We start from the raw sequence: 20,800 nt of genomic DNA, 5'->3' as shown, positions 1-20,800 counted from the left end.
TATTGACTGCCAGTTATTTTTTTCTTCTTTAGCATGTTGAATATATCATCCCATTCTCTTCTGGCCTGTGAGGTTATGCTGAGAAGTTCACTGTTAGTCTGATGAGATTTCCTTTACAGATGACCAGACACTTTTCTCTTGCTGTTTCTAAAATTCACTATTTCCCCTTTGCCTTTAGACAGTCTTATGTCACTCTGATGTCCTGTGGTGAAGTCCTTATTTCATTGTTTCTGCATGGGAATCGCTGAGCCTACTTATCTGGATGTCTAAATCTCTTGCTGGGCTTGGGAAGTATTCATCTACTATTTCGTTAAATAGGTTTTCTAAACATTTTTATCTCTCTTTCCTTTCTAGAACACTAATAATTCATAAATTCAGTCACTTTATATTGTTCCAAATGCCTTAAAAGCTTTGTTCATTCTTTTTTATTCTTTAAAATTATTTTTGTCTGACTGGATTATTTCAAAATACCTTTCTTCAAGTTCTGAAATGATTTATTCTGCTTGGTCTAGTCTACTGTTGAAGGTTTTGAATGTATTTCCCTCAATGAATTCTTCAGTTCCAGAATTTCTGCCTGATTTTCTTTTAATATACCTCTATCTTCATGAAAATCACTTTTTTAGCTCCTACGTATGAGTGAGAACAAGTGATATTTGTCTTCCACCACTTGGCTTATTTCACTTAGCATAATTCCAATTCCATCCATGTTGCTGCACATAACAGGATTTCATTCTTTTTTATGGCTAAATAATGTTTCATTGTGTATATATACCACATTTTCTTTATTTATTCATTTGTTGATGAACACTTAGGTTGATTACTATGTTAGCCCATTCTCATGCTGCTAATAAAGACATACCTGAGACTGGGTAATTTATACAGGAAAGAGGTTTAGTTGTTCACAGTTCTGCAGAGCTGGGGAGACCACAGGAAATTTACAATCATGGCAGAAGGGGAAGAAAACATGTCCTTCTTCACATGGCGGCATTGTAGTGATTTCCAAACTATATCAAATAGTATGATGCTATCAGCTTTGTTCTTTTTTCTCCGGATTGCTTTGACTATTTAGGATCTTTTTTGGTTCCATATACATTTTGGAATTGTTTTTTTCTACTTCTGTGAAGAATGTCATTCGTATTTTGATAGGGATTGCATTGAATCTGTAAATTGCTTTGGAAATTATCGCCATTTTAAGAATATTGCTTTTTCCAATCCATGAACATTGACTATCTGTCCAATTTTTTGTATCCTCTTTAATTTCTTTAATCATTTCATAGCTTTTCTTCTATAGAACTTTCACTTCTTTGGTTAAATATATTTTTCGGTATTTTATATTTTTTGAAGCCATTGCAAATGGAATTGCTTTCCTGATTCCTTTTTCAGATTGTTCACTGTTGGTGTAGATAAATGCTACTGATTTTTGTATGTTGATTTTGTATCCTGCAACTTTACTGAACTTTTTAATCAGTTCTGACATTTTTTTGGTGGTCTTTAGATTTTTCTAAGTATAAGATAATGGCATCTGAAAACAAGGCTAATTTAACTTCTTTTTTTTCTAACCTGGATGTCCTTTGTTTCTTTACTTGGCCCAATCGCTCTTGCCAGGACTTCCAGTACTACATTGAATACAAGTGATAAACGTGGCCTTCTTTTGTCTTGTTCCAGATCTTAGAAGAAAAGTATACAATTTTTCCTAATTTTGTGTGATCTTAGCTGTCAGTTTGTCAAATATGGCCTTTAATTTTTAGAGGTATATTTCTTTTATACCCAGTTTAGTGAGGGTTTTTATTATAAAGAGATGTACAATTTTATTGATTTTAAAGCATGTATTAAAATAATCACATAGTTCTTTTTTCACTTCTGTTAATGTGATGTATCATGTTTGTTGATTTGATACAATATGTTGAACCATCCCTGCATTCTTGGGATGAATCCCACTCAATCATGGTGAATGATCTTTTTAATGTGTTGCTGAATTTGGCTTTCTTGCATGTATGTGCGTTAGTGTTATTGGCCTGTAGTTTTTCTGTTGTTGTTGTGTCTTTGTTTGGTTTTATTATCAAGGATAATGCTAGCATTGCAGAATGTATTTAGAAGTATTATCTCCTCTTAGATTTTTTGAAGAGTTTGAGCAGATTTGGAATAGTTCTTTAAATGTTTGGTATAATTCAGCATTGATGTCATTAGAAAAATACCCATAAAATACTAACATGCAAAAAAAATTGAAAGTATAAAACCCACTGATATAATGAAGTACAACAGAGAAACCCAGAACTCTAATTTTGTAATTGTGGTGTGGCAGTCCACTCATAACTCTAGTGTGAGGCCCAAAAGATAAATTTATCAAAAACAATAATAGCTACAGGGACCTATAGCTATTATTGAGTAATATAAAAATATATAAATTGTGACAAAAGTCAAAATGTGGGGAGGGGGGTGAATTTAACATGTAGAAGTTTTTTTTGCTTGTTTTTTCTTTGTTTGGTGGTTGCTCATTTTAGATAATTTTTTATATCTCGTAGGCATTCTTTGTTGCTTTTTATTGTTTTTTGTCCTCTGTATATTTCTGAATAGCTTGTCTTTGAGCTCACTGTTCCTTTCTTTGTTTGATTCATTCTGCCGTTGAATTTTTCAGTTCAGCAAACATACGTCTCAATTCAAAGATGTCTACTGGCTGTTCACCTTGATCTCACTTTTTCCAGCATAGAAGCTAAGTTGAAAGAAAATTTTCTTCATGCTTGGTGCCAGGGAGAATGTGGGCAGGAGGTCTCAAATGTGGAAGCCTGACTCTCTTCCTGTCTGCTTGGAGTTTTTTCACTTCTCTTTTTCAGTTCTCTGGGAACTGTCTCATCTTCACATTTGAATTCTTGGGTATTGCTGGTAATAATTTCAGCATTGTGCATTTGTTTTTAGTTTTTTGTATAGGAGAGTGAAACCAGCTTGTGTCTATACCACCATGCTGGGACCATAATAAGTCTATACACATATTACTGTCATTGGTTAGGTTTAACTTTACCCCAAACATAAAAAGTTGACCCTTGAACAACATGGGCATGAACTGCCAGGGTCCAGATATGGATTTTCTTCTGCCTCTACCACCCCTGAGACAGAAAGACCAATTGTTCATCTTTCTCCTCCTCCTAAGCCTACTCAACATGAAGATGACAAGAATGAAGACCTTTATGGTGATCCACTTCTACTTAATGAATAGTAAATATATTTTCTCTTCCTTATGATTTTCTTTTTTTAAGAGATGAGGTTTCATTATGTTCCCCAAGCTGTATTTAAATTCAGGAACTCCTAGGCTCAATCCATCCTTCTTCCTTTGCCTCCTGAGTAGTTGGGACTACAGGTGTATGCCACCATGCCTGGCTATATGACTTTCTTAATAGCATTTTCTTTTCTCTAGCTTACTTTCTTGTAAGAATACAGTACATACGCTGGGCGCGGTGGCTCATGCCTGTAATCCCAGCACTTTGGGAGGCCAAGGCGGGCGGATCACGTGTCAGGAGATCGAGACCATCCTGGTTAACATGGTGAAACCCTGTCTTTACTGAAAAATACAAAAAATTAGCCAAGCGTGGTGGCGGGCGCCTGTAGTCTCAGCTACTCAGGAGGCTGAGGTGGGAGAATGGTGTGAACCTGGGAGGCAGAGCTTGCAGTGAGCCGAGATGGTGCCACTGCACTCCAGCTTGGGTGACAGAGCATGACTCCGTCTCAAAAAAAAAAAAAGAAAGAAAAGAAAAGAAAAAAAAAGAATACGGTACATAATGCATAACATACCAAATATGTGTTAATTGATCATATGTTTCTAGTAAGGCTTTTGGTCAAAAGTAGGCTATTAGTAATTAAGCTTTGGGGAGTCAAAAGTTATATTACAATTTTTGACTGTGTAGGGGTTGGTGCCCCTAACTCTTAGATTGTTAGAGGGTCACCTGTATTTATTTTACAATTTTTCTATTGTGGAGCCTTAATATGGATATATAAGGGAAAGAAAATATGCTTTTTGGGTGTTTTAGGATTGCTGGAGTTCATACAAACTCCGTTTGAAAAAAAATTTTATAAAGGAACTTTCTATTTTAAAAATGTTTTCGAATGAGAAAAGGAAAGAAAAAGATGATTCCTGATATAGAGTGAGATGATTCCTAACATAAGGAGAAAACAAAATTAATATTGGATGAAAATTATGTTTATGTTGCTGAATTTATTCAATCACTGAAAATACTTGTTTTGTCTCTTTGCTGTAGGTCCTGGGATTACAATGTGAAAAAGACAAACATAGTCCTTGCCGTGTAGAATTTATAGTTTAGTTGGGGAGATACACATTGTTCAAGTAATTATCACAGAGGAAGAATATACGAACCCACCAAGTACAGGGTGAAATGGGAGTTTGACTAGAAAGAAGGAACTGGCAGGAGAAAAAGGATATAAGGAAAATAAAATAACACTGACAGATGGCTTTGGAATTTGAAGGAAAAAGTTGATTTCATATTTATATACGACGTTGAAAGACTACTGGCAGACATTGAGATAGGAACTGACATAAGCTAAAAATTGGAAGCTTTTTTTGTCTGTCTTGTTTGCTTTCTTAAAGAAGCTTTCAGAGTAAATTGAGTGACTATGGTTTGGGGGAGGTAGGAAGTGAAGTGTAAAGTTGGGGAGTAAGTGGGTAAAACTTGGTGGCAATTCTACAAGAAGAGTTTGGTTGTGATCAGGAAATAATGAGTAGCTGGAGTTAGGACCCGAAACAAAGGTTACAGACAGGTGGTGGAAGGCTTTGAATGATAGGATAAGGAACAGAATTGACTTGAGCAGGTTGTACGGGATCTGAGTATCCAAGGGCAGGATCTGAGCCAGGCAAATTTTAGGAAAATAAGAATTAGAGTGGGAAAGTCTCGAAGCAAGGAAAACAGGTAAGAGACCCTCTGAATAGTTCAGATAATAAGGACCAGGAGATGAAATGAACAGGGTTATACTGTATTGTGAAATTGCTTCCTTTTACTATAAACCCTTTTGAGGTAAATGCAGCATCTGTTCATCTGCCTGTGGCACAGTTTTTTACTGGATGAGAACAGCACTGTATTCACTGGCTGCTGACAATGTCTCTCGTTGTGCTCTGCTATGTTTTAATTATGTTTGACATTCATCTCACACTATTATCCAGTGGCAGGCAATTGAAGAAATGCAGCTTCATTTGAAGTCAAACAAAAGTGAGGACACACGTAATTATATAGTAATATATTGTTACTTGGAAGCTAGAAGATTTTTAGGTTTAATATACCTGTGGCTTCCGACATATCACTCCATTCCCATGCCTTGTTTTGATTCAATTGTAAGAAGCATCAGCCGACAATTTAATTATAAACATCTACCCTAAACCAGGAATAGTCCAAAAAGAACAAAGAATCTAAAAACCAGATTAGAAATCAGAAAAAGGTGGTTCCTTTTAATTATGGATTTTTTCAAATATATACATATGAAAGTAGGAAGACTAGTATAAAAACTCCATGAACCCATCACTAAGTTTCTATAATTATTATCACATGACATAACTTGTTTCATTTATAACCACACCTACTTTTTACCCTTGATACTCAACCTAGATTATTTTAAAGCAAATCTCAGGCATCCTATTATTTCACATATAAATACTTCAATATTTATCTTTAAAAGAGAACTTTTAAAAAACAGATAGATTGCCATTATGATATGTAAAATAAAAGTAACAATAATTCATCAATTCACTAAATATCTAGTTATTGTTCAAATTTCTCCAGTTGTCTTATAATTTTTATTTGATGGCAGTTTTCCTTTGTTGTTGTTCAAATGAAGATGCAATAAGAATCACACATGAAATAGGTTGATATACTTCTTAAGTCTCATTTAATTTATAGATTCTTCACTGTTTTTATTTTTTTTGCTTGCTATTTATTTTGTGAAGAACCAGGGCATTTGTTATGTATAAATTTCCACTTTCTGGATTTACTGATTAATTGTTATGTAACATGTTATCCTAGCCCCTGAGTTTCCAACAAACCAATAATTAGACTTAGAGGCTTGATTAGATTAGATTTTTTTCTTCAAGAATAGTTCATGAATGGGGCTGAGTCTTACTATGTAATATCAGGAGGTATTTAATGTCTGGTTATCTCTTTTTTTGGTGATGTTGATGATTGAATTCACATGCTGTTAGTCTGATCCAACTGTTTTAAAGTTGGCCATTACCTTGAGGCAATAGTTTACTAAAGAAGTATAGAAGAAATGCTTAATCAGGATATTTAAAAATTGTCTATTAGCAATTCATGGATTTTTAAAAATTTTTGATGTGCTTCAATACATTGAAATAAAATAACATATATTTTAAATGCACAAATTTGTCCATCTTTGCCCTAAGGGAGTCCTTCAAGTTGGCTTCATGTTCCTTTTGACTTTCCTCTGATATCTTCATGGGATTCCTTGCTTTCTGGAATGACAAGAGCCTCATTTTGTACTTACTCATGTCTACAATCAGCCATTTCTCCAAGGAACCCTGTTTCCTTTCAATGGGAAGTGGTCTTTAGAAACCATAATCTGAGCACTAAAGGTGCTCATTGCCACAGGATTGGTCACTGTTTCTAGGCCTTTCCAACAGACAGAAGTAGAAAATATTTACGTTTTAAAAAAATTACATCATGAGTTCATAGTAATATTTCCAACATAAATTCAGAATTTTTATTTAACTTATTTGATTTTACAGTTGTAGTTCCTTTCTCATATACTGAAAAATCTGTTATTAATGACATAAATGTATTATTTCTTTGCTTTATGCTAGCAATGTAAAACTTCAAAATTATATACCAATATTATTACCAGCAATATAATTACTAAATATTGTTTGATTTATTTATAGTTTTTGTCTTTAGTATTCCACTAAATATGTGTTACTAAATATACATGTGATATATCAATGTTTATTTTAATTATATGTAAATATACTTATAAATATATAGATTTATAGTTACAGATAAAGCATATACATAATTAAAGTCATTAGACTAATTACTATCTGTGTGGTTAAGCCAACAACTTACATAGTTATATTGATTTGTTTCATTTTTATTTATTTTTTAGAAATTTTTTTAAATGTTAGGTTAATTTTTTTGTTATATAAAACATTTACATGAGTCCAAAGACAAAGGTATAAAACTAATTGCTTTCAGAAAAGTTTAGCTTTCATCTCTTTCATCTCACCTTGTAGATAGATAACCATTTATATTTATTTTTGGTTTACTCTTTCATTTAAAAAAATCACAAGTACCTTTATATTCCTCCTTTTTTACAAAAAGATAGCACAGTATACATACTATTCTGAAGAAGACAGCATTTAGACTGCTCTTAAATAAAGTTCCACATATCAGATCTTCACAAATCTTAAGGTACTACTCATTAAAAAAGTTATTTAATAAAAATAACATATTATTTTTATTCTTAAAATTCAGATCCACTTAGTATAAGATTATTATATTAGCATAGACCTAGTGGAAGAAATTATATTAAATTTAACTATTGTAAGGCTAGAACCCTGCTTTTTAAGAAGAAAAACACTGCTCACTTTAATGATGCATATTCAGCACTTATATGTGAGGCATGGTTTTAAGCACTTTCCAAATATTAACTTATTTAATCCTCATAATAATACCGCTAAATAGGCACCATTATTAACCCCATTTTAGAAATGTGGAAACTAAGGCAAGAGATGTTAAGAAACTGTTAACGTTTCCAGCTACTAAGCAACAGTTAGGATTTGAACTGAAAATCCTGGCTTCAGTGTCTGGGGTCTTAATTATTCACCCTGCTGCCATTCTCCATAGTTAATTTACATTGTATCTTTTTTTTTTTTTTTTTTGCTATTATAAGCAGCATTGCAGGGAACATCCTTGAAAATAAATTTGAGTTCTCATCAGTTAGTGTTTCCTTATAATGATAATTTATTGAGCTGAAATTTCTGAGTTGAAAGGTAGGCGTATTTTAAGTTAAGCATTTTGGGATTTTTGATTATCTTTAGCACAAATAAATGAAAAGGAATCTATATGAATATGCTGACATGTACCCATGAGGTTTCTTTAAAAAATCAACTTTATTGATATAATCAAATACAGCCACCTTAATTATACAGTTCAATGTTTTGGCAAATGTATACACTTATGTAACCACCACCATAATCAAGAAATAGAACATTTCCTTTACTCTCAAGTTCCCCTGTGTTCATTAGCAATTTCCATGTTTTGAGAACTGATCCCTTTTACTTTCAGTTTTCTTTTTAGAGAGATAAATAAAGTTTTTTAGAAATAGGCCATCCCATTACTAAATAAACTGTCTTCAGGCAGAAACTAATATTTATACATGTCTGTTTTCTTTTCTGCTAGAATCTGTGTCAGAAAGCATTGACTTGAAGCTATCAATATTAAATGCTGCTTACTCTATGTGAGCTGAAAGCTGGCATCCATTGTGCTGTTGATAACAAGCCTGAAACTCACATGTCTCATGGGTTACTTTCACCAGCCAGCCCTGCCTTTTCAGATGTGTATACTTGACTTTCATTTAGATAAAAAAAAAAAAAAACAACACATATAAGTAGCTATAGCAGCCTGTTTCCCTGAGGGAGTGTTATACATCTGTCCAAAAGATGGGAAATTTCAGTTTTTGAATGATCAGGAAATTTCACTTTTAATCAAAAGTATAACAGTGAGTTCTACAGACATGACCAAATATATTAGCTATAATCATGGAATATTATAATTTTAAAATTAAAATCTACTAAATATTTACAAGAAAACTAAGAGCAAACAGGATTAAATGGCTTGCACAAGGTCACAAAATTTAAGGTCCGTTGGAATTAAAACCTTTTCTAACAGGATAAATTACCCATTCTCCATAAATCTCAGTCTGCTAATTCCCAATCTCATGTTCTTTTCAGTTTCATGCTGCTACTCCGTATTAGTCAAGTCGTTAGGCATGACTTTTCCCAGACAGAGATTACAGAAATTACAGATATTATATTCACTGTACCATGAGAGAATTTTCAGGGCTCATACTTTATAGTATCAATCAGGTATCAGTTGCAAACCAACCTTGTTACATCTATCTTCATATTTATTTGGTATAACATACATTTTCCCAAATAGCACACTGTGCCAGAGGGGTTAAAAAGAACATGTGCAACATCTCTGCAAAATCTTACTCTTGCTGCCAATCAGCATAGAACAGAATGACCCAATTACCAGTTGGAAAGGAAGCTGCTGCATACTTTAGAGTTCCCTTGTGACAGAGTTGAAAGTCTCACAAGATGGTTTGAATTGTGTTACTATGAAAACTTATGGTATTTTTTCTTATTGCAGAAGTAAAGCATACCTATTTGGAAAGAATAAATAACAAATTTTAAAATAATAAATAAAATAACAATTATCCCTAATATTTAAAAATTGATTTCTACTGTTCACATTTTGGTGTACATGTTTCCAAACTTATAAAAATATAAAGCCTTTATTACTTTGATATTAACAAAACTAATACATGAATAAATTTCCTTCATGTTAGACATAGTAGGACATAGCAGTTAAGGGCACAGACTAGATTATCTTGTTAGCACCTGGGATCTGTCAATTATTAGTCATATGACCTTGAGTAAGTTCATCTGGCAGTGGCCCAGTTTCCTCATCTATAAAATGGTGATGATTTTAGTATTGGCCTTATGGGGTTGTTGCCAGAATATAATGAATTAATATATATACATTATTTACCAGGAAACTTCACACATCATTATTACAATATTATCACTACAAAATAATGAAATCAATATAGATGCACTGAAGATTCCCTCTTGCTTACTACCTCTCTCCCTAACTCTAATCCTCTGCAGAGATAGCCCACATTATGCTTACAACAGAGAACCCAACCATTCCAATGTTTTGATCTCTAAGGATCTATTTATAGTAGTGGTCTGCTTCTACTAGATCTAGAGTATTAAGAGAATCAAACACTTCAAGAGTCCCAAATCAGTTTTCTGAATGAAGTAAAATTTGAAGACAGTCAGGCATTATTGGGCATAAGCTAAATTGTCTTCCTTGTTGGGAGAAAAGTGGCTAACTATAAAAAGGCCCAGCCTATTTTACAGGTTTAGATAGGGGGAAGAAAATGATCTAGGTGCTGCTCTGGCCAGTCTTGACTGTTGCTGACAAGGTTGGAGGCTGTAGTTTTTACACATTTCCACTATGGCCTGTAAAAGTTTATGTCTTTACTTGCATGAACAGGGATCAATAGAAACAGTTTCAACTGAGTTCCATCTCTATTCCATTTCAGATATTTTTTACTCTTTGAAACCCAGCCTCAAATATTTCCTGTCTTTGCTTTTCACCTCATGGTGATGTCATTTGTCATTCTAACTGTAGAATGAATGGGTCTCTACTCATGGCTGGAGACATGACTACTGACAGATCGCACATTTTCATCTTGTGTCCCTCCTTAATTGAAGAGAGAATACTTCTTTTTACCTAGTTCAAATTCTGGACAAAAGGGGTCCAAATGGGGTCAGGGTCTGACCTCCTGGATAATCAACTATGGCCAGAAAGAAGGGGGTCCTGTAAAACACAACAACCCCTGCTAGAAGCACATGCTAGGAATGGTAGAAGAGCATTTCTCATAAAAAGGAAGGTAGGAATGAGTGGAGCATGCTGCTCTTGTAATGATGGTAGGAGCTAAGCAGTCCATAGCACCACCATGACCTTTCTTAATTTCCGTCTGCTCTCTGCCTGCACATCACCTCACTTTCATTACTCAGCAGCATGCTGTGGGTGTGACTTTTGCTCTTGTATGCCATTGATGCCATCTGCTCCTGCCTTCTCTCCTTTGATGTCATTATACAGATGGCAAGGGCACAATGGGAAATGGCACTTAGTTCAATATGGTAGCTCAGGATACATCAAACCTGCCCTGCATCAATGCTGCTGATAACTAATCCAGCTCATATGTAAGTCTAATAATGGAATAATTATTACATTTTGGCTTAGCCTCTGAAATCCCATCATAAATTATTGGAACTATATGCATCCATTTCAAAATATGCATCTTATACATTATGGGAGCTAAAATATGCGATTGTTTTAAATGTAATCTGGTAGATTTCTAAGAAATGATGATAACTTACTAATAGTCACCTACCAAGGTTCAGAAATTTTGTTGACATTATAAACAATGGAAAATGTCTTACAAATGTGCTTGTTAATTTGACCATGTAGGTGTCAGAGCTAATCAGTCAACAGCTACAGCTAATGCAGGAAAGAAGAAAAATTAATATTCATTAGACTCTTGTTTACACTTCTGTTGTCAAGGTCAGTCAGTTTGCTTTAAGCACAACGTTTCAGTCTTATTAAAGTCATTAGTACCCTTCAGTATACAGGGAACACTTGGGTTTCACAAGTGTGTTTGATTCACACATCACTCCCATTGCACAGGGGCCCAGGTTTAGGCCATCATTTTCTGGGATTTAGATGTAGACCTTTATTTAGACTAACAAATTATCACAATAGAATAATAGCTTAAAAGTGGGACCAAAATTCATGTTTTTGGTAATATTCTCAATTGCAGAATCTAATAAGTATTCAGCTTTTCAATTTTAACACAAATATTACATATAACAAAGCAGTCACCATCAGGCCCTGGTAATGCAAAAAATGCTTCTTTGGTATTTCTGTTTACCTTTGTATCAAAAATGATTATTGTTAACAACTAAACTGTGATAAGAAATTTTTACTGAAGAACAGTGAATGTAGTTAGGATTCCATGAGTACAATATTAACAGTATAATTTTTCTTATTACAAATAAAAAGATAATATTTCATGCCTCCCCAAGTGTGGAACTATCGATTTGATGAAAATCCCAGCTTTACATTATTCCAGCTGACTCCTAAATGACATGCAAGTCTGGGTCTCCCAGGCTAATAGTTTACACAGAGGAAGCAGGTCTCTGGAATGGCTCTTTCATCATTGATTATGCTTTTATACTTTATTATCCCATGGAGAAATCTGTTAAAAATTATTATTTTGTTATAATTACAGCATATATTATATTATTATAACATTATAATTATTATAATGTGTTTTTCAACTTTTATATACATCTCCTTGGTATTTGGTTCCAGAGGTAGGAACTATAATGGATGACTCGCAAAGAATCAATACAGACTCCTAGTTACTTAAAATTCCCTGAAACCTATTTACTAGTCACTAATATGAGAATTAGACTCCACAGAAATAGTCTGTTTACTCTTTTGAGCTCAAAATGGAGCTGTGGTATTTGTAGTTTTCTTTTCTTCTTGTTTTTGAGATGGAGTCTTACTCACTCTGTCACCCAGGCTGGAGTGCAGTGGTGTGATCTCAGCTCACTGCAACCTCCACCTCCTGGGTTCAAGCGATTCTCATGCCGCAACTTCCCTGGGACTACAGGCGTCCACCACCAAACCCAGCTGATTTTTGTGTTTTTGGTAGAGATGGGAGTTTTACCATGTTGGCCAGGCTGGTCTCGAACTCCTGACCTCAAATGATCTGCCTGCCTCAGCCTCCCAAAGTACCGAGATTAAAGGTATGAGCCACCTCGCCCATCCTATTTGTACTTTTCTTAATCCTGTATCTCAATGATTTAAACTGCTTTAGAATTATGTAAATATATGCCTCTTGACTACAACAAGTAGAACAAATAATATTTCTTCTGTATATAAATTATGTGTTTTTATGACAGTGAATGTTGAGGTGCCTCAGAGAATAAAGGATTCTTCAATAAGTGCCATAAGATAATTTAATATTAATTATTCTGAAACTAAAAAGTTAATTTTAGCACATTTTATCTAAAATTTAGTTAATACATAGTCAATATTATTCCTATAGTAGAAAAGTTAATTCATACTTTGGAGAGGTGAGGGCCACTGGTAGTCAATTAATTCTGGCCATTTTTTTAAAAGTTTCTTAAAAATAATTAAATATTCTGTTGGCATGCTCATGACATTTTATATAGAGGTGACGAATGACAAATAGGACTTCCAGCATAGAGTAATTTCTTCTGAGCATTAAGATATGGGGGAAAAAAGTAATCTCCACAATATTGTAGAAGTGTAGAGGATAGTACTTTGGGAATTGAATTAAACATTTATGAGTGAGAACAGACCAAATCTATAGCCAGATTGGAAACAGCTATCTATCTACCTGGAATCTTGGTTTGGCTTCTCAACTTATTTACTGTCTAAAACTGCACAGCCCAATACAGTAGCTAGTAGCCACATGTGGGTATTAAATTAATGTTTAACTTAATAAAAATGAAATCTAATTAAAAATTCAGTTCCTCAGTCACATTTCAGTGTTTAATTTCCATATATAGCTAGTATTTGCCATATTGTACAGTGCCAGAATACAATATTTTTGTTTCCTCAAAAATTTTTTTTGGACAATGCTGATCTAAAACTGAGGCAGTCCTCAGCAGTCACAGAAATTATCTACTCTTCAATCATGTTCCAGGAAGTTTTTATTTCAAGGTAGCTTAATTAAAATACCTTTGACTCCTCGTCTTCAAAGATCATCCCCAAACAATAACAGGAACAAGAAACAAAAACACATATTCCATTGCCAATGAGACAAGAGATGTTTAATTCAAATAAAACATAAACACAGAAAAAAGATGGAGTCATCATAAATGATGTAGCAGGTGGGAGGAAGGCCACGTCTAAGTGAGTGTGGATGTGTGTGCACACACATTTGGAGGGTGACAACCAGGAGCAAGCAGACATTTTGTATAGACCTGAGACAGCCTGAGAGATTGGAGGTAGGTTCTGAAAATGGGATCATTTCTTGTCACTTCTATCCTGCACTGTCACAGTACTTCCTTTACTCCAGCAGGAAACTGGATGTTTATTCTCTAGATTAACCAAAGTAGAGGTTCTGGATTGGAAACACCAGGCACAGCAGACAGGTAGTGGAAGGCAGTGGCATACTGACAACAGTATAACTAGGTGAATAAGAAAGTTCTGAATGTTGATAATCCTGTTTCCTTTCCCTACCCAGCACCAGAAGAGCACCAGCAGCCAGTGTATTTATCCTTTCTTGTCACCACTTCATCTCCCAAATAGGAGCTGGAATCTCCTTTTGTGGAGACAACAACTCCAGAGAAAAGATATACTAATATTGACATAGAAGATTCACAAGTAGAAAGCCAGCTGCCTCTCTATTGCCCTGCAGTGTAGCCCACCATCATACAACCCCACCCTTGTACAAGAAGATGTCAGTCAATTTCTTAGCGCTTCGCTCTTGAACATAAAAGGACAGTCAGTGATAACCAGATATTTGAGGATAATCTCCAAGAAGAAAGAGACCGAAACAAGCAAAGGGAGAAAAATAGAGCTCATGAAAAAAAAAAAAAGAAAAGAAAATGTAAGAAGAGGAAAACTTCAAAGAAAACACAAAATATAAGAGAAATATTGCACAAATAAAACAAGAATGAGATACTATTAAAATAAATACAATAAATGAGAAATTTAAAATATAAAAGTAAATAGAATAAACCCAAAGAAGCTTTGGAAGATAAAGATGAGAAAATCTCCCCAAAAGTTAAACAAAAACAAACAAACACACAAAAACAAATAATAGGGGAATAGTCAAGAAAACTAGAAGTGCAATATCTGATAAATAGAAGTTCCAAGGGGAAAAATAAAGAAAATAATGAGAAAGAAATACGAGAATATTTCTCAAAACTGAAAGATGAGTACTAATACAAAGCATGAGAAAGCTATACCCTGGCATGTGATTGTGAAATTTCAGAACATTAGAGACAAAAAAAATCTTGAAAAGTGGTTACATTTTTAAAAAACAAGAATAAGAAGTAAATTAATCTTATTCAACAGAAGCTCTGTCTGGTTTCTAGGCAGAATCTAGAACAAACAGGTTGTGTATGTTACTTTAAAATATTGATGCAAATGCCAGAGGAGAAAACGAAAAAAGCCAGAAATTACTCTGGGCACAGGAATGAAGGGTTGGGAAGAGAGGCAACAAGAAATGGCTGGGTTTTTATTAGAAGCCTTTTTAGCACTCTGACATCTAAAATTACTTGAATGTACTATATGCTAAAAAGAAATGAAAAAACCCTTTCCAAGAAAATAACCTCAAATTATTTAATATTCAGTTCTTAATCAAACTCTCAGTTTAGAGAATAAATACATAAACAAACAATTCTGGGGCCCCAAACCTGGGAACTACCCAATTATAAGGTGTGTGTGTATATATATATATACACACACACACACATACACCTATATATATACACACACACACACACATATATATACCTTATATATATATACACACACACACACACACATATATATATATACAGGTTATAGTATGAAGTGAAAAATAGTAATGAATAAGTGTATGAGCCTTTATTCATGGTTGGATTTGAAAACAGCACAAAATGCATAGCTATCATGAATACAATACGACCGTGCCTTTTATAAAGCAGCTATAGTCACACTTCAAATCTTACCTTCAGAATTCACAATAAAGACTCCTAAAATCATTAAGCATGCAGAGAAAACTACCTAATTGACTGGCAAGAAATACTTTTTCATGTTCAATTTGTCAAAGATGACTTAATACCAGTAAAACCTAATATCTTGACCATGACATTTTAGGATGTCAATAGTTATACAAAAATTCTAAGAGTAATCTTTGTTAGGGTGAATTTTCTGGAAACTGAGATTTACTAAGAAGAAAAATCCGAATATATTACCATTGAAATCTTAAAACTCCTGTGTTTCCCACCATGTCTTCCAACAGAAAACTGGTGATTTCTTAGGACTTCAATAGTATAGCTGATGTTAGGTCATTAATGAGGGCAGATTTAAAATGGAAGCCTGAGATTGTGATTTTAAGTGTATTTTTTCTCCTCTATATAAGAGTTGTAAAATGGAAATCTATCAATTACCTGCTTAAGAATCTCTCGTAGCTTCCTTTTGCCTAGCATATAAAATCTGAACTGAATCTTTTATTCAATAACTGACATCAATGTTTTCTTCTTTTCTCATTCTTCTTAATACTTTTTCAGCTCAAGTCAGACTATTTTCAAGTCTGGATTTTTTTTTTTAGCCCTACCTTTGTATTGTCATCCATATTGTCTGTCTGCCTGAACCTCTTTATTTTTCTGTCTATCAACCCCTATTTTTCTCCATCTTAAAGCTCTAATTCGTAGCCCTGCTGTAGGAGGCCCTCCATGATTGATACTAACTGTGGCTGTTGTTTGGTTCTTGGCTTGGTTGGTTTTTATTACTCTGGGCCCCCTCTTCTAGCTCTTTTATTAATACCTCAGAGAATAGTTTGCAAAAACTATGGCAACTTTACTAATATTTAGCTTTCATCATGGACTTAATGGCAAATGAGTGACAAACTTGTCTCCCTTGACAGTAGGCATGATTTCTGCTACCTATTGAATTTCAATGCTATTGTGTTCTATTTAAAATTACTAAAACTCTCATTTATCTATGAAGCCCTTAGCCCCACAAATCTGCCTCATGTGCTCAGTTTGTGTGTTTTATAGTGTCTGTGCTCCTCAGGAGTCTAGATATTTTGGCCTGTGAAAACTTTCTCCCCTAGGGGTTTTGATGACACCATTTTATGGTGAGGTGTCTCCTCTGGTAAGTTCTGAATATGGTGACACATACATTTATTAAATTAATTTTTAAAATTAGAAATACATAAACATGTTAAAAATCTCAACTGTTGTATAGTGAAATGCAATCTTCCTTCCTCTTCTTCCTCCAGTCTCCTAGTTTCCCTGTCCAGAAGCAGTTACAGTTGTGTGCCACCTTCTAGAAAAATTCACTGCATATACAAGAGAGGGGGAGAAAGCTATGGATTTTACTGGTTCAACTTAATATATTTGGAGCTTGTGTCCTATCACTCATATTTTTAAGGACATATAGGATTCCACTTTTTGAATGTACCTTAATTTCTTTAACCAGTCCTGTGCTGATGGGCATTTATCGTGTTATCACTTTTCATTCTTATAAGCAGTACATATACAGTTTTGAAAATGTAGATGATATCTGTTGCATAGACTACTAAAAATAAAGTTGCTCAGCCAAAGGGAAGCACATTTTAAATTTTTATGAATTTGGGTAAATTTCGCTTCAATGAAGTTGCATCAGTTTCCATTCCCACCAAGAATATGTGACAGCTGTATCTGGCAAACATATGTATTTCCCTGGAACTTTGATCTATTTGAAAGAAGACTAGGAACACATTTACAGTACTGTTACCAACATCTTCTTCACTTTTGATTTTTCTGTAATTCTCCCTGCCAAAATTTAACAGAACGCTGTCATTTTCCTGACTCATCGTCCTTTTATTTCCACTTTGTAAAAATGTCTGTGTTTGGTTTTATGTTTTTAGGGGTGGCATAGAATCTTCCAACAGATCCCTGGAAGCGTAGGTCAGGATGTTAGAAATTCTTCTAATAAATAGTGTCCAGGAAACACTTCATTAGAGTAATTCTCTGGCACAGGGAGTCCTGGGTGGTGGCTCCTGTGACAAGCCCCTTTACCTATGGTATGTTGGAAATTTAACCACAACCTTAGGGCATGCAATGATTGTCTTTCCTTTAGGTGTTTAACTCATATAATGTCTTAAAGATAAATGGCACCAGTAATATTTTAACAATGTTCGGGTATCCTTTGTTTCCATAGTTACCTGGGTTTCTGTTAGCTTAAGACTTTAGATGTGTAGCTTCAAACTCTGGGTTCTTCTTCAACTAGGTCAAGAGTTCACACATTTTTCCACCCACTGGGCAGGCAAACCAAGTTGTAATTGTTGCCTATGAAGAGGATCCTCAAATGGTACAACACTCAATTAGGTTAGATAAAATTCAGAGCAATAAAATATTTCTGAGTATGTTCTCAGAGAAACCTGCATCTTAGTTTTCCTTATCTGAGATCATCTTTACCAGTTAAGAGGGCACACTTCAGATAATACAAACATTCTTTATAAATTCATTATTTCCTAAATCCCTTCCTAGTTTCAGTTTTGATGAGCTCTTTTCATAACTCTAGGTACTTTAGATATGCTTCTCTCAGCCTCGATTTGGCTTTTAGGCTAAAGGGTTTTCCTAATCACAGCAAGTGGGTCAAAAATTAGGATAGGCTTCCCATGAGAGACTAAGTACAATAATTGAACAAAAGTGGTGAAAGTTGATTAAAGTGATGCGAGGAGTAAATGGATTCACTTTTACAGGATCTTCTGAAATCTGAGATAAAGGACAGACCCCTTGGCTAATCTCAGTGCAATTATCTACACATGGAGATTAATACTTTTTTACTATTAAAAAATAGTGAAAATTTTTAAGATTGGTTAAGGAAGAGTAATGTGTTATTAGAGGAGGCAAGGAAAACTTAGATCTAATTTAGATTTCTATGAAAACAGTGGGCATCAATAGGAGAATATGAAAAAGAGACGTGAGTATTAGGAAAATACCAAAAGGTTTGGTTAGAAACAAATCCTCCTGTGATAGGAGATAAGACTGAAGACCAAACAGAAATTATAACTGCATACATCTTGGTTTTATTCATTCATTTGCTCATTCAGCCTGTTCACTGGCTCCAACATAGCTCTTGATTCTATGCCATGTGACATATTCATTGACCAACCATGTGTTTTGGACAGATCAGCAGCTAGAGATCCAAAAACGACTGGTTAGATGGAATGTCCTAGGAAATAGTGTCATCAGTGGTGTACAAAATGGTATTAAACCTTCCCTGGAGGATGGATTAAAGAGAGAACAAATCATAGGCATAGATATAGCCATCTGCTAATCAGGGTTTCACAAGGCATCTGTACCTTAGGCCATTCCTTTTGGGATTTCCACTTGCAAAAAATATAGTGAAATAAAACTTAAACTGAATAGAAGAAAGAATTTCTTAGACTCATTCACATTCAATCAATGTTTACTGAGTGCCTAATATGTGCCAAATATTATACTAAAATGCCGAGGATACAGCAGAGGGACAAAAATTCCCTGCATTTGTGCTGCTTACATTTTACTGATACAGTTAATGAAGATCATAAAAATTTTAAACACTGGAGCAGTGACGTGAGATTAGGAATCCCTGTGCCTTTAAAGATTGAGAGACTATCATTTCCTTGGAAAGAATTATGTATTATCTTGCATGTATGTGTGAAGGCAAATGAGTAAAGGAAATGCTTCTTCAGCAACCTCTTTCAATTCTCTAAAGTTATTTTCATTACCTAAATATTAAAGAGTGAGAAGGACTTGAGGGGAAAAAAAATAAAGCTTTTTTGTTGTTGTTTTTTTGAGACAGGGTCTCACTCTGTCACCCAGGCTGGAGTGCAGTGGTGCAATGTCAGCTCACTGCAGCCTTGACGTCCTGGGCTCAATCAATCCTCCCTCCTCAGCCTCCAGAGTAGCTGGGACCACAGGCATGCGCCACCATGCCTAGTTAATTATAAAATTTTTTTAGAGATGGAGTTTTGCCGTGTTGCCCAGGCTGGTCTCAAATTCCTGTGCTCAAGTGATATGCCCACCTCAGGCTCCCAAATTGCTGGGATTACAGGCGCGAGCCACTGCACCTGGCCAAAATAAAGCTTGACCTGAGTTGATATGAGGGTGATGAGACTGAGTAAAAAGCTCATAGGATTCCAGCCTGTGTTCATGTAAGTATTCAGAACAAGATAGTTAATCTCTGCTACTCTCTACACTACTTTGATTTAGGAGTGACTGTACTTGGCTTTAACAACCTCACTTAGGAGAGATATTGAGAAAGCCAAATATGACAACATGTGGCCATTCAGCATAATGCAGGATCTGAAAAACACAATACGTGAAAATTGATTGAACAAACTGGAGGAGATTATGTGTTTGTTCTGAGGCTATGTAAGCTTGAGTCATGGTTCTGCTCTTTGCCCTCCATGCAACCTTTGAATATTTTTACTTTATTTCTTTGTTCTGTTTCCTCACATATGAAACAAAGATAATACATTGCCTACTATATCAATTAGTATAATTATAGCTTCAGGTAATGGAAAAGCCAGGTAATTTGGCTCAGTTCACAAAGATGTCACTTGTTTACTTAATGAGAAATCTAGAAGTACACGGTTTAGGGTTAGTCTGGTGGTTCCACAATGTGAGGATTCTAGGTTCTCTATGATTTTCCTGACTTTACTTCCACTGTTGAAAATGGCAGTAGTGGCTCCAGAAATCTCATTTTCCTAATTTCAAGTCCAAAATCTGGAAGAAGTGAGAGCAGGTGGGGGTGTAAGACAGAGAGAAAACCCTCCAAACATGTCTCTCTTCTTTTCAAAGGAAGAAAAAATGTTTCCAAGAATCCCTCTAGCAGATGTTCTTCTATGCCTTCGTAGCCAAAATGGAATTCCAAGGCCACTTCTAGCTGTAAGAGAGGCTGGGAAACAAAGTATTTGGTTTGACATCCTCTTTAGCTGGAGAACAGGCAAGAAAGATGGCGCTAACAAAGCTGAACACACCCGCATTGCAAAGGCTGTCTACCAATTGCTTAAGTCCGATGAGACAGAATACATGTACAAGTAGGACAAAGTAGATTATTATTTTATCACAGATTTATTATAGGCAGCAAGGATAAACAGAAGCCTAGAAACCAGAGCAAGCCAGCTTCCTAAGGCTCAGGAAAGCTGCCCAGGGTGGATGGAGTTCCGTGTGTGCATGCCCCATGTTGCACCACAACTGAGGGACCCTGAAAAG

General features: G+C 34.9%; 2 long non-coding RNA genes across 4 annotated transcripts in view; one reads left to right on the top strand and one right to left on the bottom strand.

Moving 5' to 3' along the window:
* Positions 1 to 20,800, top strand: part of LOC129143605 (uncharacterized) — a 115,212-nt gene that overhangs the window by 39,356 nt on the left and 55,056 nt on the right. The gene's annotated exons all lie outside the window — the stretch shown is intronic.
* Positions 20,651 to 20,800, bottom strand: part of LOC107970593 (uncharacterized) — an 11,149-nt gene continuing 10,999 nt past the window's right edge. For both annotated transcript variants that reach the window (XR_008547229.1, XR_001713221.3), the window contains one exon: positions 20,651 to 20,800. This exon is cut by the window's right edge and continues 155 nt beyond it. This is a non-coding gene — a long non-coding RNA (uncharacterized LOC107970593).

This window comes from Pan troglodytes, chromosome 2 (genome assembly GCF_028858775.2).
Source record: "Pan troglodytes isolate AG18354 chromosome 2, NHGRI_mPanTro3-v2.0_pri, whole genome shotgun sequence".
Classification (NCBI taxonomy): domain Eukaryota; kingdom Metazoa; phylum Chordata; class Mammalia; order Primates; family Hominidae; genus Pan; species Pan troglodytes.
The sequence above is the reverse complement of the archived record's forward strand: the minus strand, read 5'-3'. Positions and strand labels throughout refer to the sequence as shown.